The sequence below is a fragment of the Sus scrofa genome, chromosome 9, assembly GCF_054392235.1.
Source record: "Sus scrofa isolate SSC_HxYL_T2T_F1_AM1 chromosome 9, Sscrofa_HxYL_maternal_Yorkshire_Landrace_v2.0, whole genome shotgun sequence".
Taxonomy (NCBI): Eukaryota; Metazoa; Chordata; class Mammalia; order Artiodactyla; family Suidae; genus Sus; species Sus scrofa.
In genome coordinates, this window is record NC_139391.1 from 117,402,613 (window position 1) to 117,429,160 (window position 26,548).

Sequence of the window (26,548 nt, forward strand, 5' to 3'; positions counted from 1 at the left end):
CAAATATTGATGCAGAGATGTGGTTGTGTTTCATTTTGTCATTATATTTTGATTACCTTACTTGGCAAAAAAAAAATTGTGACACCAGGTAATTTTTTAACGAGAAGACTAAGAGAGGTGTCCAGAGATACCCGGACACTGTCTCTTGTTTTCTTCTCTCCTCATTATGAGCACGGGACCTCATTCATGCCACGTTGGTTCAAAATCTGGACATCTGGACATCTGAGGCAGACATTATCTTGATGGAAGTGCACAGATGATTAGTATAACTGCTTTCTGAGGGTCATATAAATGCCACAAGAGTCTTGTGGTGAAAGATGAACTGGGGCTCCTCCACAGAGATAGATACAGATGCTCTTCAGAGAAACAAGGGCCAGGGAAAAGGGCACTGAAGCATGCTGTATTTTCTCCTGCTCTGTGTAGCTACCTCATCTCCATTAATTTTTATACCATTTGATAAATAAATTGGATTTTATAGTGTGTGTGTGTTCTCATTCTCTTCCTTTCAATCCAACACCAAGCTGATAGTTCTATTTTATTGTCCCCCCTCCACCACCACCACCCACGTTCCCATGTTGGCTTTTGCTGTTGCTGAAATTGTACTAGACTATAAAATCCACAAGTCTAGGAACCATTGTCATAGTTGATGAAAATAACAGGATATGAAAGGAATGAGCTATTTTGGAGCCTTGTTCCCTTTGGTCTCTTACCAATATGAGTACAATCTGTTAATTATGAAACACGGATGATAGGCCAGCAGATCCTGGTGAGATGCCAGTGTGGGGAAAAAGTAACTGTTGGGAGAGCTGCTTTATCAGAAGGCGGGCGGTGGAGGGCGGGGGTGTGTGTGTGAATTACTTGAATTTGGAAAGAGGAACTGTAATGGGAGCACAAGGCCAAGACTGATTCACAATTTTGCTTAGAAACAGGCCTATACCTCGCCTTTTATTGCACAGTGATTTGTGAGCATAGGTTTGTGGTCATGTTTTCTCAGCAGGAGACAAATTTTGGAAAGACAAATCTTAGCAGAGACACGGGTCACCAAACACGGCTTCTACTCCCTCCTTGTCTCTTAGGTTTCGTGTAACTGTGGCTTTGATTGCCAGGTATTTTTTGCTTGTTTTTTCCCTTCTTCACATTTTTCTGTAATCAATATCATAATAAAAGCTTAAAAAACATTTTAGCAAACTCTAAACATTTGTCTAGCCATGAAATATATAGATTCAAGTCTAATTCTCGTCATTTAGACCTCTAATATTTCTTAAAGCAGTGTCTGATTATTCAAGAGATGCTTATTCTGCCTTTCTCAAATACTTGATTGTCTATTGTTGGCAGAATACTGACAGCCTCCAAAGATTTAGCAAAGCTCACCAACTTGGTTTAATTCAGGAAAGACCTCATTAACTTAACTAGATCAGAGAGAGTCTCTCTGCCAAAAATTAACGTACTTAGCACAGAAATAGTTCCTCTTTACCTGTGATTGTCATTTCTCCCAGATCACTGAAGTCAGACTGTCTGTCACTCTCCTTTTTTCTCCACCCACAAAGACTGAGACTCCTCCAGTTCATAAAATGACCTGGCATTCTACAATATTGAGATCATTTTTAAAGGGCCACATACATATTTTCTCAATTATAATCTATGCTGTCCCAAATATAGCTCTCTACTCGAATGGATTTTATAGCTATTATCTATCTTTAAAAATCCCATTTTAAGCACTAATGCTGAAGTCTTATCAGTGATATTTATTCCAGCTCTTCTATTTAAATTGAATAGTCACTGCTATTTGAATAAAACAGAGAGGAAAGTTGCTAATTTATTCTTTAAAAAAGTATTTGTTCTCTCTTTTTTTGGTACTGATTCATACAATAATTGGAAAAAGAAAAGTCACATGCAAGAGAAGCAGTAAAAGTGCTTTCTTATTCTTCAATCATTGAAGAGTGTGGAATTGTATAATATTTGATTCTTTAGTCATACTTATAAAGGCAATATATCAAATGTGAACGTTTTTTGTTCACTTTCACCAAATTGTGTTCTCAATGCCTTTTTTAGCAGCACAAGCTTGAAAAGCTTAAGTTATATTTATAAAATGAGCAGTTAAGGGTTTTATTGATGAGAAAATTTTAAGTTGATATAAAGATATATTGCTAAGAATCATAGAATGATTGAGCTGGAAGGCAATTTTAGAGAAAATATAATTGAATGTTCATTCTGACTCCTCATTTGATTGTTTTACAAGTGAGGAAAGAAAATGAGTCCTAATAAATTGCTTAATTCCACAGACCTACTCAGTAAGGGGAAGAATTCCTTTTTTTTTTTTTTTTAAGTAAGCCAGTAATGCATATTGCATTAGATTAGGTGCTGTGCAAACATAGTTTATTTTCAAACTCTATCAAAAATGAGTAAAAATTAGCATATGTCTAGCATTTAATAAATACTATTTGCTAAGGTCTTATAACTGTAACATTCTTTGAGGGTAATGTAAATAATAAACTAAGTCATTTACATTACTGAGTTCTTAATAGGCATTCATGACAGAAACATGATCAAGAATTTTAAAGTTATTATTAACTGAGGTGGTTGGATTTTTGCGTTGCTAAATAGATTTTTAATAAGTAATTGACACTTGAGGTGGAATCACACTCTTATCCAAACCTAACATAGGCAGAAACACACAGAAGCCCTCACAACTAAAGTCCCAGAGGCAAAGCAAGGCCAGAACAAAGGGCTTGCCATGACCTACCTCTTTGAGCAGAGAAATATCCTAACTCCCATCTCTCTCCTTGCAAAAGAAACATTCTATCTGTGTCAGTCTTGAACAAACTGCTTCTTTATGTAGCTTCAGGCTTTACTATCTCTGAGATGGCCCTTGAGAACTACCACAGCATTTATTATTTGGCCTTGTTCCTGAAAGTTTCAGATATCCAACACTAAACTTCATCATTGAGTATGATTGGGTGTGTGTTTTCCTACAGACAAAGCAGACGTGACCACTTTATATTAATAACATACTATATAATTAATTATGTTACAGTGGATATTATATATCATTATATGATGATGAATGTATGAATAATAGTTACAGAATAAATATAAGATAATATATATAATTAATCATATGAAATTCATTTATAAATAATATATACTGAGATGTTACATAATTAATACATTATGTAATTAATAGTGTTTATATAAATATAATAAACAGGGTTGAGATTAATCTTGGCCTTTGGTTTCAGAAGTAAAACTTCCTTTCGAAAGGTCAGAGAAAGAAGTCACAGTGACGATCAAAAGCACAATGAATAACCTCTAGAGATTAGCGGTCTACGGTACAACACTATACCTATAGTCAACACTAATCCATTGCGTCCTTAAAAATGTGTTAAAATGGTAGATTTCATGTTACAGTTCTTACTGCAATAAAGTGAATTTTTTTAAACAGGGAAAAAAGAAGCCTCCTTTGAAATCACTCCAAGAAGTTAACATCTTACACCAAAGGAAGACCCTGGAGTATTTTCCCTTCTCTCCTGCCCTCCTCTTACTGGGGTTGTCTCTGGTGAATTGCAAACTAAGTTACCTCCTAACTTTCCCTCCGGCTTCTATGCTTAGAAAACATTTGTCTCAAGAGCAGGGAAGAAAGTCCAAGATGCTTCACGGGTGGCAGAGACTTTTTCTCCTGGAGTACCATTAAAAGCTGTCTAAAAATCACATTTCCATCAGGCATGCTTTATTTATGTAGATCTATCGGATCCAGGCTACCCTTTCCAAGTAAAATCACATAGTCATCAGCAGGACTCCAAAGAAAAAAATATGCTATACCCCTTTTCTAAATATACTAAACCCCCTTTTTAAGACATTTGCCTAAGTAATTGAACCAAACCAAATAAGAAGGATTTAGTTTACCTGAAATGACCTGAGTTTCCCTACCTTACCTAACATAGGTCAACCAGGAGACTGAGTCACAATGCTTTCATTGATCAAATCAGCCTCCATCTGAAGCTATGGAAAGTTTCTGAGAAATACAAATTTCAGGGAAACTCTTTATGTAAGACATTTTATTAGAAAAATGTTTAATAGAGTTGAGGATGCCTTTGGAGAATATGTTTCACAGGAAGGACCCTACTGGCCCCTAATGACTTCTTTTTCTCTGAGAAGAAGAGTGTATTTCAATTACACTAGAAATTCTCCCAAAGTTAATAAGATTTTAAAATTTGCTTTCAAAGTATTTTGAGTATTCAAGTCCTTGAGTTCTCAAGCTTGCCATTAAACTTTTAGTTCATAGTTGTATAGTTTCATACGTCTTCGAATGAGTGAATTAAAATAGAAGGAAATAAGAGGTCATCGTACAAAAATGTGAATATCACAAAACATTTTAGATTATTTTTCTGTAGAAATATGGTCTAATTGCACAGGTCTGGCAATGTCCTGGGTACTGACTAAAGTGGATGATATCCCTTCCTTCACAAACTATACAGTGGGTGAATATCAACAATAATCAGGAGTTCCTGCTGTGGCACAGTGGATTAAACCCTCCCCTGCAGTGGCCCAGGTCACAGGTGCAGCTTAGATAAATCCCTGGCCCAGGAACTGCCATATACCTCAGGTGTGGTCATAAAAATAACAACAACAATGATAATAATAAATAACAAGATGAGCAGTAAAATACAATTCAAAATATGGTTCTGAGATTATGAAAATAGCTCTAGTTTAGATTAAGTGATAGGAAGAGTTGCCTGGGCAGGTAATATTTACACTGAAGCCAAAAGAATGCACATGAAACCAAAGACTTGGGAGATGGAGAACTTCCCAGGCAGAGGGACCCTGAGGTGAAAGGGTTAGATTCATTCAGAAAAAAAAGTGCAGATTTAATAAAATAGTGATTTTGAGGGAGAAAGGTATAAAATAAAGTTGAAGAGTGTAAAGCTTCAATTACATGGAAGGATGTGATCTCCATCCTAAATGCAACAGAGTCATAAGAGGCTTTTTACGGAGCAGAGTAACCCCGTCCTCTCTCTGTTTTTCAGCTGATTTTGTTTTATCCAGGGCCGCAAATACCTTTCACTGGCTAGAAGAACCTTTGCCTTTATGGCCCCTTTTCTCAGTTTTGTATTTGGAGTTGGCCCTGGAACAACTCTAGGGTGAGGGGCACTGACAAACTTTCTGAAGTGGAAAATCCAGTATAACTTTACAGTTGACTCTCCAACCCCTTGGATTACCCAAACTTGACATCTCAAGGTCATTGTACACTGCATATTTGGTTTTAAAAAACTCATATCAAGGGTATTTGTGCCATTCAAAACTCTGTCGTTCAAGGCTCAGTTGTAAATATATTATTTACTTTATTATTAATAATATGATTAATATTTACTTGTATTATATATAATGTTCCATATTGCATTGTACAAAATATGGACTTTATAATGTTCTATATTATATTATATATAATATTTATGTTAATATTATATATTTACTTCATTAAAGTATAGACTCTATTATGTATAATATTTACATATAATTTACATATATATTTATATATCACTGTGTTGGCATAAAGATAAATACAACCCAGATTGGATTATATTTATATACATATGTATGTGTGAATACAAATATATAGTATATATAATGCGTACTTTATTTTATAATATATATGTATACTATATACACATAGTATATATACATTTTTCTCTGTTATTAAAACATTTTCACTCTTGGCCCTGTACCTAGTCTGCCCAAGGCATAAGGCAGCCCTGGTCTGATCAGGAGAGTCCATATTTCATTCAAGTTAAAGCAGATAGCTATTCCAAGAGAAGGTGGCAGACATAGGCAAGAAAAAAATCAAATAGTATTAATTTAGTTTTTAAATAAAACTAAAACATAAACCATAGACTCAGACCTTTTAAAAATATGTATCAAGAAACTTAAAACAGGAGTTCCCGTTGTGGCGCAGTGGTTAACGAATCTGACTAGGAACCATGAGGTTGCGGGTTCGGTCCCTGCCCTTGCTCAGTGGGTTAACGATCCGGTGTTGCCGTGAGCTGTGGTGTAGGTTGCAGACGCGGCTCGGATCCCGCGTTGCTGTGGCTCTGGTGTAGGCCGGTGGCTATGGCTCCGATTCGACCCCTAGCCTGGGAACCTCCATATGCCGCAGGGGCGGCCCAAGAAATAGCAAAAAGACAAAAAAAAAAAAAAAAGAAACTTAAAACAATATTTTCTAAAAACAAAACAAAAAAAATCTCATTGCAATCAGTTTAAAAAGTGACAGAAAGGCAAGGGAAAGGGCTAAGGAAGGCAGCATAAGAAAGCTGAGCTATAAAAAAGAAGAACTAAAGCCAAGAGGGAAAGCAATGCAGAGAAGCAGAATAACAGGAGATGAAGAGAAATAGGTGAGAAGTACATGTGAAAGTTTTTGAAAGGTACACATGCTGACAAATGTACAGGAGTGTGATAGGAACCCAGGGGAAAATTTCCCTGGGAGCCTGGAACCAATGCACTAAAAATCTTCTCATGATCATCCAGAGCGCTTCAGAATAAATCAATAGAATGTGGGCCATTAATGGAATAGTTGTTAGGAGAACAGAGCTTCCAAATGTAGCATGTGTAGGGCTTGTTAAACCAAAAATTCCTGCAGAGAGGTGTGTGAGCAGAGAGCTGGCAGGCACTTTTAACTGGAATCATATGCTTACTTGCTAGAGAAACTGTACATGGTTGCAGAGAGGTGTTGTTTTTCTTGTTCTTTTTGCAAATTTTTGTTTTTGTGTGAGAAAATTCCAAAATAGTCTATAAGAAAGAGGTCAATGTATGCTCATAGCTATTCCCTCCACCCCTCCCTCCCAGGAGCATTTGACAATCTCTGTGCTCTTTGTCAGAGTACTTCTTCACATTCTGCCCCACATGGAACAGGAGGTGACGCCTTTTAAGTAGAGCAGGAGGTCCAGCTGTGATGTGGGCTTTTTCTTCCCTAGACCTCTCTACTGTCTCTCTTCTCTACTGTCTTATGTGTCAGCTGGGCCAGACTCTAGTACCCGGCACTCAGTCAAACACTCACCTAGCTACTGCTATAAAGTTATTTTGTAGATATAGTTAATACACACAATCACTTGCCTTTAAGTAAAGGAGATCATTTTCAATCATGTAGGTGGGCCTAACCAATTAATTTGAGACATAAAAACAAAAAATGGAAGTTTCTCTGAGAAAGAAAAAATTCTGCTTCAGAACCGCGATGCCAATACCTTCCTAAGAGTTTCCAGCCTGCTGGCCTGCCCTGCAATGTTCAGACATGCAATTCCCCTATGATATGTGAGATAACTCCTTAAATCCCTTCATATATATCCTACTGGTTCTATTTCTCTGGAGAAATCTAACAGATATATATTTTGGTATTGGGAATGATTCTAGAGAAACAGAACCTTAAGGATAAGTTTTCTGAATTGGTTCTACAGTTCGCTCTCTAAGCTCTTAGATTTAAAGGTACTAATGATTCTTATCTCCTTTGTTAAAGAGGGCATTGATCGTCCCTCACATGATGTGGGAATAGAGATATGCAAAATATCACCATTGGTACCACCAATCATACCTACAAAAGTTGAGCCTCTGGGTGAACATGTGTTTGATATTTTAGAACATTTTTTTTATCAGTCTAAGGAATATAGTAAAAACAACTCATTGCTGGAGGAATTGGGAAAGACGAGAATGAGTTTGGGCTTCAGATTCCCAGCTCAACTGCAGCATAAATGACCTGAAGGGTTCTGCGTCTGCCCTGAAAGAAATTCTTCTGTCTTGTAACTGAGGAGCTAAAATTTCTGAAAACCAAACCCAAAGACTCATCCTTCACCCTACAAATGGCTAAATTACAGCACAAATTGAATTCCTAATCTCACAGAGTGTAGCTGGACAACCTTTTGTTGGAACAAGTAAGCTTGTGACTAATGGATCCAATCAACCTTCTCAACAGAAGGCAGGAATGAAAAACAGTTTTATCCAGGAGAGCCTAGAGGTCCCTCTTGTCTGATGGCTTACAGCCCTGTTCATTGCACAGGAAACTGACAAAGCTTTTGAGAATTTTATAGCATCAGAAACACTTCCAGCCTGGGTTGCAAGGGACAAAGACACAGATGACACACAGAGAAGAAGACTATGTGACAAACAGAGTCAAATATTGGAGTGATGCAACTATGAACCAAGGGACACTGAGGAGGGCTGGCAGCCACAGAAAGCCAGGAAAAGGCAAGGAAGGATTCTTCCCTGGAGCCTTCAGAGGGCACAGGACCCTGCTGACTCTTTGATTTCAGGCTTCTAGTCCCCAGAACTATGAGAGAAAAAATTTCTGTTGTTTTAATCCCCTGATTTTGTGGTCATTTGTTAAGGACACCTAAGAGAACTAATAAAGCATCTGCAGTCATTTGGCAAGTCATTCATCCCATCCTCCATGTTGTGGGGGAAAATACTGAGAGACACTTAGAAATCATGTGTCTTCTGTTCCTTTTTGGAATGATTGGGAATTAAGAGATGATGTGGTTAAAAAAATTTCTAACTTGACTCACATTTTCTGTTTTATTCCAAGGTCCATATCGAGTTTGGTGTATGAAAAAAATCAATCTATATAAAGATGGTTTGAAAAGAAAGATATAAGCTTTTCCTTCTCTTGACCCAGAGAGTATTACTATTATTCATTATTACTAAGGGAATAAAGAGAGGAAGTAGAGAGAGAAAGGTGGAAGAGAGATTAGAAGGAAGATGAGGGAGCAAGTTTATCATACATATAGGCCCTGGAAATCGCATAAGTGTGTCAGGAACTATCCCAAAGTCCTAATGGGAGCTGCTAGTCTCTGACTCTGTAACATAAACTGTTTGAGTTGAAAGAGATCTTAGACATCATGTAGTCTAAAGAAATAGTCTTTATCCAAAGACACAAGGGAGGGCAAGTTTCAACATGCGTAGAATGTGAAGATATGTAGATCAGCCCACTGAGGAGTAGGAACCATGGGGCCAGATGCAAAACCCTGATGGCCAGGCCCAGTGAGCATGGTGAAAGCAACAGCAGCACAATTTAATGAATGTGCCATGACACACTGATGTGGCTCTCTTCAAGAAAGGGAAGCACATTTTGGTCTTACTAGGTTGTAATAATGCTGCTTCAGAGATGCCTTTCATTCAGAACACTGAGCAAAAATGGGTCATGGGCTGTGCATTTGGGCTTTAGAAATCTACACATTTCAAAGAATTCTTATGTTTACCAGACTATAAAGAAATTTAGGAGAATGGAGTGAGGGAAATGAACTCTTCTAAAGAAAACAACAGGGTAGCAATGTGTTTACATGGGTCCAAGACAGCAAAGAGATAATTGTCCGCATCTTGTAAGATGTTATTCTGAAGTACTATTTGTGTTGTAATGAAACCCAATCTTGAAAACTGTTTTGGGAGACTTTTGATCTTAGCATATGCTGCTAAGAATTGTACAGTCTCAAAAATGTTGAAAACTATTGCAATAAGATCTTTCGTCATACTTTATGGTCCCATGTTTCCATGTAAAGTACCACCAACCTGGGTTTGCTGTGCTGTCAAATCAAAATAGATTGAAAACAAACAATTAAAGTGTGAGAACTAAAGGGGGGAACCACACTTAAGAGCTGACAGCCTGGTCTAAAGGAGGGAGGCATCTAACCACTAGTTTGCTACCCAGCAAAAAGCTAGTTTGCCATAATAACAGCAACTCTCAGGCATTTCTATAGTGCCTTGAGTCTAAGTTGTGTTCCCACTGAGACTCAGCCATGTGTGTGTACATCAGAAGGACCAATGAGGCTTGCACAGATTATCCATTTTAGTGGAAAATATGCTTTAGCTAGGTTGCCACAAACTTGTCTATTTCTAGGGAACCATGAGGCTGCAAGTAAGAAATGAAAGACCTATTTCCACATAAAACCTCTGTAGGTTCTTAGGAGCAAAATAATTCAGAAGAGAGGGAAAATGCCCTCTCCACTTCTAAAGAGCAGTTTCAGATATATGACTCTGCCACAGAGGAGCTTGCAAATGTTCCAAGAAGTGGCACAGAGTTGGTAAGTCAGCCAGAAGCCCCAGGTATGATGTTCTTCACCTCTTTACTGGTGGGCAAATGCAGTGGATGGCCACAAAGCAACAAAGGGGAAACGGTCACTTTAGTGACATCTTAATTTGCTGCAGCAGGACAGTCTGAGAGTATAGGTGACAATACCTGGAGGACAGATATAGACACCTGTAACAGTAAGAACAGCATGAATAGCATTGTTAGGGAGCCTTCATCTGCCTACATCATCCATAAGTTCAAGAGCTTAAAAAGACCTCATGACATATTTGAAAAAGACTTCTCCCCTTTCACTTTAGCATTTGTACAAATTATTAGGGCAGAAAATTCCTGCACTAACAAATGGAGGGTAGAGTCAAAGACACATATTTATTGTCATTACTATAAATTTATTTTTATTCCCCGCCTGACTCCAGATCCCATCTGGTAGTTCTAGGGAAATATTGACTACATTAAGAAAAAGTGCTAATTATTTGACATATGCTATTTAAGACAGCAGGTGTTACATAATACATTTTAGGAGTGTTTTCATCAAAACGGTTTGTTGGGGTTTTTTTAAGTTTTGCACTTGAAGTTGTATATTTTTGTTATCTGTGAAATTCACTTATGTGGAATAGCTCATTCCCTGCCAGTCAGATAAATAAACTATTGGTATTATAATAGTGTTAATCCCTAAATAAACTTGATTAAAGATGGATTTAAGAACAACTTGTATTAAGAACAACTCTCAGTTTAATTAGGAGCAAAGGGACTTCAATTTCCAATAATTATCTATTAAAGTTGGGCCAAGTTTTATAAAAGATTGCTTTTATTGCCCAATGTCTTTTTTAAAATGATTATTTTTATTTCCATCCTAACCATAGTTTAGCTTTAAAAATGGAAATTTATGTCTGATTTCCTCTGCAGCAAAAATATTCAAGTTCTGAAGTCAATGTAATTGTCTTAGAAAGACTTCTCTTACCATTCACAGGGGAAAGCAAACATTTAACCACTTCACAGCTGGTTGTCTTCTGCTGTGGGCGGCTTCAGCCATTCCTTGGTGCTAAAGTGGACTATAAAATTAACAACTCAGTGTTATGATACTCTGCAGGGTATCGTGCATCTGGCCCAAGGATGCATACTGGGCAGTAGTGACATGGGTAACTAACTGCAAATAGACATCAGATTCCCAAATTAGATTGACTTTGTTTTTTTTTTTTACAACAGAGTCTCTCATATCCAATTTGCATACAGTACATCATCAACCCAAATGCTAATAAAATGTGCCCGGAGAAAATTGTTGCTTTGAATAGAAAATGAAATCTGTAGAAAAATGGATAAAGGAGTAGTGGGAGAATTTAAATGTGTACACATCGTGTAATAAATATTTTTGCATATTTTCCATTAAAATATTAAATGTTCCTTGTTCATGATTTTTTAAAAATGAGGAAAGAGCCATGATTATATCCAGAATTTAAACAGGTTATCTCAAATCTGAGGACACAGCAGAGGATATAAAATGTGCTGACTGTGAACTGGCCCAGGTGGGTCAGCCTTGCATCAGATCACTCATGAGTCTTTCCTAAAAAACTAATTAATGAAGAAATACATCATCTTAAATTTCAAGACAGCTAGTATATAATTTCAAAAAATATGGTAGGGCTTTCATAAACTATGTTTGAGAATAAAATGAACCGTGTGTATGTATTATATAAAACACACATATATATACAATACATAAACATATATAATGCACATATATACACATGTAGACTTCAATGCAGGTCCAGGATAAACATTCAATCAATGCATCTTTTGTTTTCTAAGGAACAAAAAACAGAAGCAAGCAGAAGTCCTAGGAAGTTTCCATGTTTCAAAAAAGAGGGATGGAATGTCTTTTTTATTTAAAGGCAGCTCATAAGAGGCTTTCTAGTGCCATTTATTTTCCCCTAAGAAGTGGACTATAATGTTATTCTAAAAATATGTTTTTAAAGTGAGTTAAAAATGCTTATTTTTTGCCTGAGATCTAGCTCTTTCATGGGAAAATAGTGTCTAAGTAACAAAGATGAGTCTTTTAAGGAGTTCTCCATTCAGATTTCTAGAGTCAACAAATGGGGCATGCTTTGCCAAGGACACTCCAACAAAAGCAAAGAAGTTCTGAAACATACTCGTTCCCTCTTGCCTTCCATCAGTGACTAATGCAGTGCCAAGATCTGTATCATCTCTTTTTCTGGGACCCTTCTATAAATGGAAGTGTTCTTTAAAATCTAGTGAAGTGCAAATCACTTTTTGAGGGTTCTCTAGTGATCAAAGGGAATAGAGAAAGTGAAGAGAAAGCAAGTTGGTGGGATGGGACCAACTGCAAACGGGATGGGAAAATGGCTTAAAAATTAGGAATTTCAGTGGATGCCTTATCAAACCAGAGTTTCTAATAAATTAAAAATATGACTATTTTGTAAATAGAGAATAAAGGCGTGTCCACAATATATTTAACTCATGAATGAGAAAACCAGCAGGATAGTAAAACAGGTTTAAAGCAGAATTCAGAAGACTGAGTATACTTAGACAAAAAAGAAGGAATACTGGAAAATATTTGTTAGGTTACATGCAAAACAGTTTAATGTCCTGCCAGGCAACAAAGCCATATGTTTCAGAGTCATCTTTCTATGGAAGAGAAATCTTTTGCATCTCTACAAGATAAAGTCTATATTAATGGCGTAATTTCACACAAGCTTGACTCTAATAAGTAGTAAATAGGAAATTAAAACAGAGATTTACCCACAAAAGAATTAAATAATACAGTATTCTGCTACAAGATGCCCTTCACCATATAAAATATGCCTTCCATCTTTGAAAAACCAATTAAGAATAACTGTCCATATTGGAATGAACGGCTACCCTCTTTGTATTCTCTACCCTTTTGATTAAAACTCATCGTAACTCATTTCTGTATGTCTCTCACAAGACTGTGAGTTCTCTGATACAAAGATTACATCTTGATAATTTTAGTCCCCCAAAGCCCCTTTTACAGACCACACTAAAGAATATACTCCTTAAAATCATGAGTTGTGAACAGAGACCAGATTTACATAGACTTTACGTAATACCTCTTTATTGGGGGCTATACTCACCTGTCCAAAAGATGATTAGTTAGTCACACAGTATCCAGTAAATGCGATAATCTACAAAGAGTTATCAAGAAATAATGCAATACAGTCCCTTCTAACACACGTTAAAATGCCCAATCCACAGTTACATCATTTCATTTACAATATCATAATTACACATACAGTATCTTAATTGGTTTAGATTTATTCTCCATTTTGTACAAAGGACTGTTGTCAGCCACACTGGATGTGGCAAAAACACACTCATCCAGGATTTACAAGGCACTCATGCCTTAATTAACAGACCTTATATTCAATGAGTAGTAAACTCATTTAAATTTCAATAAAATTAAATGTCCATGTTTATGCAGTCCTTTATCTAAATGCTGCCATTTGAATAGCAACATCTATTTCATTTTTCCCTTGGTTTCCCTTGATTAAACTTGTAGTAGATTGCATTACGGCTGAATTATCCAAAAAAGAATTGTAATGTTCTTGGCATTTATTCAGTATAACAGGATAAAAATATTCAAGTCTTAGTGGTAATGACATCTGAGTTTCTGCAACACTCTAGCTTTTCCCCAAAAGGTGGAAAATAGGATACATTAAGCAAGATGGCATCCAACTAAAAATTTCTGCACTGGCTTTGTCAAATTACATGAACAGATAGTATGATGTTTTTAGATTGCAAATACTAGATTTAAGCTCTACCCAGTAAGTTGAGGGATGGCTTTTAAGTGGGGGCATTTAATGGATATACATCATTAATATGGAAAATTATAAATTATGGTTGGGGGCCAACTGAATCATCATTTAGGTAAATATTCAATAATTTTAGAAGAAACAAAGAAGAAAAAATATGTTAGGATTTTACCATTGAAAATAGCCCCATGGAGTTCCCATCGTGGCTCAGTGGTAATGAACCTGACTAGGATCCAGAAGGAAGCAGATTCAATCCCTAGCCCTGCTCAGTGGGTTTAGGATATGGCTTTGCTGTGAGCTGTGCTGTAGAGCAAAGACACAGATCAATCCCTCATTGCTGTGGCTGAGTAGTAGGCCAGCAGCTACAGCTCTGATTCAACCCCTAACCTGAGAAATGCCATATGCCATGGGTGCTGCGAAAGAAAGAAAGAAAGAAAGAATATACCCCCAAGGGAGTTTTGTATGTATGTTTAGAAATGTTAATACCTGCAAGTAAATATTAGTATGTAAGAAAGGGAAAGTGCTCCTCCATTGAGTAAAGGAAACAGAAGATAAAAGGCGGGTGGCTATGGTTTATGTCTAAGTTCTGTCATTAACTAACAAGCTATACAGAGAATGTTAGCTCCTTTTACTATCCTGGGCTGTTACCAACTTCTCTATCATTAACTAAATATTTGCACCAAATATTCCCCAATGTCTTCTTCAGTCTTAATATTCAATCTCCATTTAGGTAGCATCAAGGAAAAATGCTTTGGGGTCATTCTTTTTTAAAAAGAAGAAAAAAAAAAATCCCTCCTTAACATCCCTCAAATCACTAATCCACAAGGATTTTTCTTTCTAGATACTCATCTCTAACTCATTAATTTCTCTCCACCTACAGCCTTCTTATTGGTTCAAGCTACCACAGACTGTTGCCATACTGCAGGAAAATAAAATGGGGTTGTAACAGGATGGTCACATCCCAGCTCTTGGGCAAGTCCCCAGGACAGGCCAGCAAGTGAGGGTCCTTGGCTTGGTGCAAGAAAGAATTTAAGGGTAAGCGGAAGTAAAGTGAAAGCAAATAGAGAGAGATTCATTCCATAGGCCAAAAGTGAGACCCTCTCCAAGGTGTGAGAGTGGTTAATTTTTATGGGCTGGGTAATTTCACAGGCTAATAAGTGGGAGGATTATTCCAACTATTTAAGGAAGATGTAGGGATTTCCAGGAATTGGGTCACACCCACCTTTGCCCTTTTATGGTCTGCCTGGTATCTGTCATGGTGCCCAAGGGGGCCTCATTTAGCTGTTATATTGTGATGAGCATTCACTGAGGTTGAAGGTCTACTGGAAGTTGAATCTTCTGCTATCTTGCGCCTAGGAAATTTTAACCAGTTTTTGTCATACCCTCCAGGGCTATTATTCTTTTAACGGTTGTGCCTGCCCACTTCCCTCTTGTCTCACCTGAATTTTACTAACAACCTTGGATTGGACTCATTCATCCATTCTTTGCCCAGTTCTTCCCTGCTCCCAAAATTCTTTGCTCCACTATAAGCAAAATTATATTTTGAATAAAAAAATGGCATTTATTGAAAATGTAAATAAAACATGGAGTTCCCGTCGTGGAGCAGTGGTTAACGAATCCGACTAGGAACCATGAGGTTTCGGGTTTGGTCCCTGGCCTTGCTCAGTGGGTTAAGGATCCGGCGTTGCCTTGAGCTGTGGAGTAGGTTGCAGACATGGCTTGGATCCCGAGTTCCTGTAGCTCTGGTGTAGGCCAGCGGCTACAGCTCCAATTCGACCCCTAGCCTGGGAACCTCCATATGCCGCAGAAGCGGCTCAAGAAATGGCAAAAAGACAAAATGAAGAAATGGCAAAAAAAAATAAAGTAAAATAAAATGTAAATAAACCAGAGTCACTTCTCTGGCGTTCCATTTTTCTTTGAATAGAGCCATAAACCCTTAACATGGTTCTCCAGCCCTCCCTCAAGCCTTTCTCCCCCTACTTCAAAAATCGGTGACTTTTCTTAAACCCTCAGAATCTTCAGCACGATGTACTATTTCCACATCTCTTTGCAGAACTAATGCCATAATCTTACTTCATTAGGAAAACTTTCCCCAACTCTTAGACCAGGTAAGATTCTACAAAAACTTATATATTTCTTCCTTTACTACGATTATTTTTTTTAATACATGTGTAGTAAATGGTCCTGAGCCAGTATGTTCCTCCAACAACTGGCAACCTATCTTGTTAAACAAGGTCACTGTCATTAATATGGAACTGAAGAGGACCCTAAGGGACTCACTCAAGTACAAAAATCTTTGCCTCTCTTATTTTCAGGATAAAAGCTTCAGCCTCCTTAACAGCCCTGAGTTCTAAAGAGTAGATCCAAACAACTAATCAGTTGCTAATCAGGGAAGTAAAGGACCACAGAAACAAAAGTAGCAGTCAAGAAACTACATGTAGCAATTAAAGAAGGATCTGGGTTTCCTCCTCAGAGTATATACATAATATCTTTGAGCTCTTCTGCAGGAACTCAGAATCAGAATCCTCAGATCAATCAGATCTCAGAATCAGCCTCAGACCTAAATACCTATTCATCAATGGTGAAATGCAGTGAATCTCAAAAAAGGAAGTCTGGAGGGCATACTTCTCTTCCTTTTAAGAGCAAATGGGCTTACTTTGTTCCAAAGGAGAAGTTTAAATACATAAAACTATTGGAAGGGCAGCATATTTCAAGTCAAAACAAAGAATAGGTCACTCCTTCAGAGAGCAATTATCTGTTCTTTTCTAACATCTACATAACTAAGAGGATCCAGTCCCCCCCACACACAACAAAAAACTCTACTCCAAAATGACTTATACCTTCTAATAGAAGAAGCAGCAGCAATAATGTTAGCAAAAATGAATTTAAGTTCTATCTAAGCCACTATGCATGCCCATAATGCATCCTGATAGCTTGTCTAGGGGTCACTAGTATTAAAGATATTAAAAGTGTCCTATCTATAGGCACAGGTTAGTTCCTGCTATGGCACAGTGAGCTAAGGATCTGCATTGCTGCAGCTGTGGCCATAAAAAAACAATAATTAAAAAAAAAGAAAACAAAAAGACAACTTACAGAATAGGAGAAAATAGTTACAAATGATGCAACGGACAAGGGCTTAATCTCTAAAATATACAAACAACCGATACAACTCAACAGCAAAAAAGCCAACAACCCAATGGAAAAATGGGCAAAAGACCTGAATAGACATTTCTCCAAGGAAGATGTACAGATGGCCAACAAACACATGAAAAAATGCTCAACATCCCTGATTATTAGAGAAATGCAAATCAAAATACCATGAGATACCACCTCACACCAGCCAGAAGGACCGTCATTCATAAGTCCACAAATAACAAATAAAAGGGAACCCTCCTGCACTGCTGGTGGGAATGGAAGCTGGTACAGCCACCATGGAGAACAGTATGGAGGTACCTTAGAAATCTATACACAGAACTACTGCAATCCCACTCTTGGGCATCTATCCAGACAAAACTTTCCTTAAAAAAGACACATGCACCCGCATGTTCACTGCAGCTCTATTCACGATAGCCAAGACATGGAAACAACCCAAATGTCCATTGACGGATGATTGGATTAGCAAGATGTGGTATATATACACAATGCAATACTACTCAGCCATAAAAAAAGAATGAAAGAATGCCATTTGCAGCAACATGGATGGAACTAGAGACTCTCATCCCGAGTGAAGTAAGTCTCAAAGAGAAAGACAAATTCCATATGATATCACTCATATCTGGAATCTAATATAAGGCACAAATGAACCTTTCCACAGAAAGGAAAATCATGGACTTGGAGAATAGACTTGTGGTTGCCTGAGGAGAGGGAGAGGGAGTGGGAGGGATTGGGAGCTTGGGTTAATGGATGCAAACTATTGCTTTTGGAATGGATTAACAATGATATCCTGCTGTGTAGCACTGAGAACTATGTCTAGATACTTACAATGCAGCACGACAATGGGAGAAAAAATTATGTATACATGTATGTGTAACTGGGTCCCCATGCTGTACAGTGAGGGAAAAAAAGTGTGTTGGGGGAAATAACAATAAATAAAAATAAATAAATAAATAAATAAATAATAAAATATAAATAAGAAAGAAAGAAAATGCCAAGAATTACTCTAGATGACAAAATGGAAGATCTGAAGGCAAAAGCCGCCCATTTCCCCCTATAGCTTAGGCTTAATATTTATCTTTGAAAGGTTTTTATTTATTCATTCCTTCAACAAGTATTATTATGTGCTTACTATGTTGTAGGGGCTGTGCTAGGCCCTGGTTTAAGGATAGAAAATGATAATATAAGTGAAAGTGTTTTGTAATGTATAAAAATAGAAAAAGGTAATTACTATTGTTAAGGAACAAAATTCAACTGAGTACATTTTAAAGATCTTTTGGATTTATTTGATGATTCATGAATGGGGCAGCCTCCAGTCTAATAGACAGAAAGGAGCTCTGAAAAGTTGTACAAAGAAAGAGATTTTCATAGACCAAAGCTAGCAGGAACAAAGATGTTATGATGGGCATGTGCTGATTGGTTCAAGTAGGGCTATGCCCCTTACAGGAGTAGTGTGGAGGCTCAGAGTCTCAGTACCTTGAGATGATCAGGCAAGTGCTGAGTGAATGGCCTGAACCTTCCTTCTCTGGGCAAACTGAGCATAGCAACTCAGCTAAGTTTTGGTTTGTTCATGCAGGGCTTAGTATGAGTGACTCCATCTTGGGCCTCATCTGGTGACTTTAACACTCTAATAATATCCATCAGCAAGCATGTGTAAAGCCCATCAATATTGTTAAGGAAACAGGCACATTTTTTTTTTTCTATAATGGCATCACAAAAACTTCAGTCACTAGAGTTGAAAAGTTCCCTAGAGCCAAAATTTAGGAACAGTCTCAAACTCAAGTCAACCTCCCACCACTGAAGGCTCACAGATGCTAAAGTGTGGAAGGTGCAGCTGGGTCACGGCTGGAAGTGAAGCTAATGCAGCAGGAAATGCCTCTCAGAGCGAGCCAACATGCTCAGTGACTGCAGAGCAAACCTTCCAATAAAATTTGGGACTATTATTTTAATAGAACGTTATACACATATTCAGATTTCACTTATGTGTCTATTACTGCAAGTTGGGGATTGGGGTGTGCTGCAAGAGATCATGTAATTTGGGATAGAAAATTCTCTTGGATGTTAATTTGCAGTTAATTCACAAATGCCAGGTCTGTGGCCCATTCTAAATCATTCTGCCTATAGTGTGATGATAGTTTTTTACACTTCATGATGAGAAGAGATGAAGAAAGCTAACCTCACTTGTGGATCCCCTCATCCCCTATGTCCCATTTTAAGTATCCTAACCACCTCCAGAAGACCCAACTTAATCAAATGACTACATGAAATAAAACTACATGATCCAGGAGAGAAAATGACACAGCTTGTTCAGAGCAAGGAAGAAAAACACAAAAATCACATTTTTCTAGCTCTACCAGTCATTCTGCAAACACTTATTGAATACTGTTTGCCAAGCACTAATCTGGGCAGTTGGGATAAACCTGTGAACAAATAACACTCATCATAATGGTACTTACATTCCAGTTAAGAAGGAAAGGCAACAAAAAAATAAGTGATAAATGCTATAAAGATGTACTAATATGAGTAATTAATACTAGCACTTGCAAAATAAATACCCCCAAATCTCAATGGCTTAACCAAAAAAGGTTTATTTTCTCTTATATTACAGTTTGTTTTGTGCTGGATGCCCTCATCGACCCTATGACTATACCATCTGGAAATGTGACATCTAAAATTACTGTACCAGAATTTCCCGCTGTGGTACAGTGGGTTAATGATCCAGCTTGTCTCTGTGGAGAGGCCAGATCAATCCCTGCCTGGTGCAGTACATTAAGGACCTAGCATAGCTGCAGATGTTGCATAGGTCACAGCTCCAGCTCAGATTAGATCCCTGGCTTGGGTATTTCCATATATCATAGGGGGTTTTCAAAAAAAAATGAATGAATAAATAAAATAAATAAATAAAATAAAATCACTGTACCAACAGGCAAAAGAAGAGAAAAATAGAGTAGGCAAAACTGCCTTGTCTAAGAAGTGGCATATATTGGAGTTCCCATCATGGCACAGCAAAAACGAATCTGACTAGGAACCATGAGGATGCGGGTTCAATCCGTGGCCTTGCTCAGTGGGTTAAGGATCCAGCATTGCTGTGAGCTGTGGTGTAGGTCACAGATGCAGCTGGGATCTGGTATAGCCGTGGCATAGGCTGGCATCTGTGGCTCCAGTTAGACCCCGAGCCTGGGAACCTCCATATGCCATACGTGTGGCCTTAAAAGAAAAAAATTAAAATTAAAAAAATAGAAGTGACATACATTACTTCTGCTTATATTTTTTCTTTTCTTTTCTTTTTTTTTATTTTTATGGCCACACTCGCGGTATATGGAAGTTCCCAGGCTAGGGGCTGAATCAGAGCTACAGCTGCTAGCCTACACTGCAGCCACAGCAAGGCAGGATCTGAGCCACATCTGTGACCTACACCACAGCAACACTGAATCCTTAACCCACTGAACAGGGCATGGGATCGCACCCACATCCTCATGGATCCTAGTCAGGTTCTAATTCTGCTTATATTTGATTGATTAAAATCAGTCATGTATCTTCAGCCTTATTGCAATGGAAGCTGGGATATCAAGAGTAGCTCATAGATGTTTTATGAACACTAAGAGTCTCTGCTATAGTATGTTAGAAAATTAAAAATTCAATGAAAAAATAAGCAAGAGTGAAAGGGGGCATCAGGAGTGGGCACATCCAGTGGTGGGTAGGTTGCAATTTAAAGAGGGTGGCCAAGAGTCCCCTTCATGTGGTTAACAAACCCTACTAGCAACCATGAGGATGCGTGTTTGATCCCTGGCCTCGATCAGTGGGTTAAGGTTCCAGTGTTGCCGTGAGCTGTGGTGTAGGTCACAGATTCAGTCGGATCCTACATTGCTGCAGCTGTGGCATAGGCCTCTAGAGCTCTGATTCAACCGCTAGCATGGGAACCTCCATATGCCATGGGTACGGCCCTAAAAATTCAATACATAAATAAGTAAATAAAAAGGGTGATCAGGGATGGCCTCATTCAGCAGATGTCTTTGGGAATAATGGTTGAAAAGAGAGGGAATTATTCATGGAGTTATTTGGCTTGCCAAGGAGGCCACTATGGCCAGAGCAGACTCAGGGATGGGAGGAAATAGAGAGGGGCCAGGTTATTGGGGGGCTTGTAGTTCACTCTAAGCATTTGTGTTTGCTCTGAAATATGGAGCTTTTGCAGGATATTGAACAAAAGAGTAGCAGGACTCACCTTTTAAATAGCCATTCTGTCTTATGTATTGAGAATAGGCTGCATTATCTAAGCAAGTTTAGGAAAAGGAAGATGATTGCAATAATCCAAGATAAGTTAATAGTGGCTCCAATAAGGGTGGTAGCAATGAGAAAGCTGCAAAGTGGTTGGATTCTATATATATGTTGGAGAGAAAGCCAAAAGAATTTTCTAGCAGAAAGGGTATTGTATGTAAGAGAGGAATTATAGGCTGATGCCAAGTTTTTGGCTTGAGCAAATGGCAGGATACAGTTGCCCTCACAAAAGAGGGTAAAGGGAGGGTTCTGGATTTCACCTAATAGAGACATTACACGTGGATATTAAAGTTTGGTTGAATATTTTGAGTTAATTACAGAGGTCTAGGCTTAAAATATAATTTAGAGGCTTACTGTCATACGAATGACATGTAAGTAATGAAGTTGGATGAGAACTGAAAAGGGGTAAGTAGAAAAAGAAGAGAATTACAGATTGAGGCACTTCACTGTTAAGAGGTCTAGGAGAAAGGGAAGATAACAAGAAAAAGAAATCTCACTACTGTGGCTCTGGTCACTGCTGTGGCACAGGTTCCATCCCCGGCATGCCACAGGCATGGCCAAAAAGAAAAAAAGGAAAAAAGAAAAAACTATGAAAGAGTAACTAGCAAGATGGAAGAAAAATCAAGAGAATGTGACACCACGGAACTCATATTTTAAAAAAAATCAAGGAAGAGGAGGGATTGACTATGCAAAATGCTATTGATAAGTCAGGTAAGGTAGGAACTGATCATTAACAATTGAATTTAGCAATAAGAAAATAATTGCAGACTTTAGAAAAACAGTTTTCAAATTTATATAGAACCACAAAAGGCCCAGAATTGCCAAAGCAATTCTGAAGAACAAAAACCAAGCAGGAGGAATAACTCTCCCAGACTTCAGGCAATATTACAAAGCCACAGTCATCAAGACAGTGTGGTACTGGTACCAAAACAGACATACAGAACAATGGAACAGAATAGAGAACCCAGAAATAAACCTTGACACCTATGGTCAATTAATCTTTGTCAAAGGTGCCAAGAACATAAAATGGGAAAAAGACAATCTTTTCAGCAAGTATTATTGGGAAACCTAGACAGCTGCATGCAAAGCAATGAAACTAGAACACACCCTCACACCATGCACCAAAATAAACTCAAAATGGCTGAAAGACTTAAATATAAGACAAGACACCATCAAACTCCTGGAAGAGAACATAGGCAAAACATTCTCTGACATCAACCTTATGAATATATTCTCAGGTCAGTCTCCCAAAGCAACAGAGATAAAAGCATAAACAAACCAATGGGACCTAATCAAACTGACAAGCTTTTGCACAGCAGAGGAAACCAAAAAGAAAATAAAAAGACAACTTTCAGAATAGGAGAAAATAGTTACAAATGATGCAATGGACAAGGGCTTAATCTCTAAAATATACAAACAACTGATACAACTCAACAGCAAAAAAGCCAACAACCCAATGGAAAAATGGGCAAAAGACCTGAATAGACATTTCTCCAAGGAAGATGTACAGATGGCCAACAAACACATGAAAAAATGCTCAACATCCCTGATTATTAGAGAAATGCAAATCAAAATACCATGAGATACCACCTCACACCAGCCAGAAGGACCGTCATTCATAAGCCCACAAATAACAAATAAAAGGGAACCCTCCTGCACTGCTGGTGGGAATGGAAGCTGGTACAGCCACCATGGAGAACAGTATGGAGGTACCTTAGAAATCTATACACAGAACTACTGCAATCCCACTCTTGGGCATCTATCCAGACAAAACTTTCCTTAAAAAAGACACATGCACCCGCATGTTCACTGCAGCTCTATTCACGATAGCCAAGACATGGAAACAACCCAAATGTCCATTGACAGATGATTGGATTAGCAAGATGTGGTATATATACACAATGCAATACTACTCAGCCATAAAAAAAGAATGAAAGAATGCCATTTGCAGCAACATGGATGGAACTAGAGACTCTCATCCCGAGTGAAGTAAGTCTCAAAGAGAAAGACAAATTCCATATGATATCACTCATATCTGGAATCTAATATAAGGCACAAATGAACCTTTCCACAGAAAGGAAAATCATGGACTTGGAGAATAGACTTGTGGTTGCCTGGGGGGGAGGGGAGGGAGTGGGAGGGAATGGGAGCTTGGGTTAATGGATGCAAACTCTTGCTTTTGGAATGGATTAACAATGATATCCTGCTGTGTAGCATTGGGAACTATGTCTAGTCACTTATGATGGAACATGATAATATGCGAAAATAGAATGTGTACATGTATGTGTAACTGGGTCACCAAGCCGTACAGTAGAAAAAAAATTGTATTGGGGAAATAACTATTCAAAATAATATTAAAATAATATCATATAAAAAAGAAAGAAAGAGGGTTTTGTGAAAGGACAGAATTTTCAGTGAAGATTAGCCAAAGCCTAATTTGATATAGGAAAGAATGGAGGAGAGAAGAATTGGAGACAGAATAAAGAGTCCTTGGAGGGCTTTCACTGAAAATTATAATTAAGGAATGAGGCATTTTCATGGGTATATTGGGGTAAAGAAAAGAATTTCTAAAAACAGGAAATTAACTCATCTTTATATGTTGACTTTTTGGATGTTCTAGTAAACTGAAAAATGAATCATATAAGAAAGAGAGGGGAGAAAAGGAAGTGTGTCCAAGAATAGGCAAGAAGGGTGATGTCTAACGTAGAAATGGAGAGATTAGCCTTAGAGAGGAACGCAGATTAGGGGGAAATGTTCAAAATGAGTCTTTGGGATGAATAATGAAAAAAAAAATTGAAAAGTATGACCTGTTATAACAGATGCACCCCAGAGTAAATAAGATAACAGAATTAGGGGATGGCTTTTTGTTAAAGAATGTATTTTATGAGTTACACAAGTCATCACATTACATATAAAGTCAGGGCAGGTACAACGATTTGTAGAGTTTCTTTCATGACTGTCTAACCCAGAAGCTGGAGTTAGAAATAAAAGGGACATTACAAAATAGAAGCAAAAGATAAACTAGTCATAATCGGTTCTAGGAAAATGAGAGAAAGGAAGGGAAACAGAAAAAATGGAGGTGGAGAGAGGCAGCCAAAAGATTGGCTTTTTCTCTTTATTCCACTTACCTGGCCTTGAGAGTAAAGGGTGGCTTTAGAAACAATTGGATAAGTTGGAGAAACTTCAAAGGCAGAAGGCTATAGTTTGACCCATTTTGTGTGCTCCCAGGACACTTATGTTGAGAGCTGTTGCTCACCGACCTGGTCTGTACCACCCATCAGAGTGTCCTGCTGACAGCAGGAGTTTATGCAAAGGAAAACCAAGTCATGTTTAGCTGTCACAAAATGTAGCTAAAACCAGAAACGTGTGTAAGTGTGACTGAGTACCTTGCCAAATTGAGCTGTTTTTGATATTTGCTGTATCACCTGGACCTGGGCCAAGACCACAGAGAAGATTCTCCCACTATGAAAGGTGAGATAATCCTGAGTCAGCAGAAAATCATTAGCTCCCGAAGAATCCAAGAAAAGTCATCCCAACCCCAAAACATCAGCAGAAAATCCAGGGAATGGACTTTTACCCTCAAGGTGAAGCATGTAGTCAGCTGTGTCCATTCACTTCCACAGCCCTCTCCACACAATCCTTGTATAAAATGCCCTCTTAGAGAGCGGAAGGATGGCAGTAGAAATCTGAGAGCCTACATACTCTTGCCTGAAGACACTGAAAACCTTCTAAAGATAGGCCTGGCATTCAGCTGTCCCCTCCCTTCTTTTGGTTGCTCTGGCTCTTGAGGACTAGCATCTCCTCCTTTGCTTCAGGGGACCCCTCTGATTAGTTGGTGTCTGTGCTATACTTGTCCTTAAGTATGTTGAATCTCCTTCTAAGGGTAATTTCTAGTGCGGTGCACCAGGTTGTCTGAAACTTACTTAGACTAAAAATTATTATTTTCTCTCATTCTCAGAGGGTAAGCTTTGAAGAAGAGCAGGTAAGATAGAGACAGGGTAAATGAGTTACATTTCCCCTACACTGTGTCACATATAAATGGTGGTTTAAGAAAGTATATCACCTCATCACCATGCTGGCCCAAGAAGCATATGGGTGGCAAGAGGGTTAGGGCAACAAGGAACTGGGGAGAAACATACTCGTTTATTTATTCACTTCATCTTTACTGGGTGTCTTCTATGCATGAGGCATGGTTTATAGACAAGCCTGGGCTAAAACATACTAAGATACCAGTCAAAAGTCCCCAAGGTAAAATCCTGAATGAGGGTCTATCTTGTCCTTGATTTGGAATATGTTTGCTATTGCCATCAAATAAACTGGAAGGTTTGGTTTAAAAATAAAATGCATGTGTTCTGCTAGGCATATGAAATCAACAACAAGAAATTACTCAAAGTGGTTATAAGTGAGATCTTTCCAAGTCATCTTCATCCTCTCTGGGAAAATTAGATTTACAGGTTATATTTCTTAACTAATGCATTCATTTTGGTTACTTTCCTTATTTTAACATCATATCTGTAGACTTTATATGACTGCGTATTGGGCAATGGCTTGGAAAAAACTATAAAATGTCTTTCATATTTTTATAAAATTTGGGAAATTCCTCACAAAAAGAAATGTTAAAGGATAATGGAAACATTAAATATATATTTAGTATCTATTATAACATTATGATATTTTTAATAATGAAAGTTAATGTGGTTTAAAGCAAAAAGATGCAGTTTTAGTTTTTATTGGGAATCAGTTACTCTAATCATAAGTGAAGGTAGTGAGGTAGTGAAAGAGTGGGCAGTAAAAGGCTTTGGGGAAGAAAAGCACAAATCTAGAAAACCACAAGCGGATCAGACTTGAAATGATATTCTATACAAGACTGTACTTCCACTGTGTGTCAAATTAATGCTTATAGAGAGCAGAATCTATCCAGTTTATTTTTCTTTTCTCAATATACTTCTTAAGGAATATTTACATATACCAGAAAGCACATGTCTTAAGAATGTAGTTTGGTAGTTCTGATGAGTTCATATATGTGTTCATATAATCAACAACCCATCAAGGAATGGAACATTATTATTACCTAAAAATATGTTGTTGGCTCTTTTCTACTCCCTCCCTCTCACCAGAGGAAAATACTGTTGCAATTTCTGTTTTCATATAAATTATTTTTGCCTGTTCAAGACCTTCTCATAAACTAAATCATACACTTGAAATCCTTTGCGTCTGGGTTTTTTGTTTTGTTTTTTTGGCACAACAGCATGTTTGTGGAATTTTTAATGTT

At 37.8% G+C, this 26,548-nt stretch overlaps 1 long non-coding RNA gene across 1 annotated transcript in view; it reads right to left on the reverse strand.

Annotated features, from left to right (window-relative positions):
• Nucleotides 1-24,911, reverse strand: part of LOC146400106 (uncharacterized) — a 201,164-nt gene extending 176,253 nt beyond the window's left edge. Inside the window, exon 1 of the long non-coding RNA XR_014816191.1 lies at nucleotides 24,854-24,911. This is a non-coding gene — a long non-coding RNA (uncharacterized LOC146400106). The remainder of the gene's footprint in view (nucleotides 1-24,853) is intronic.
• Between the last annotated feature and the right edge of the window lie 1,637 nt (nucleotides 24,912-26,548).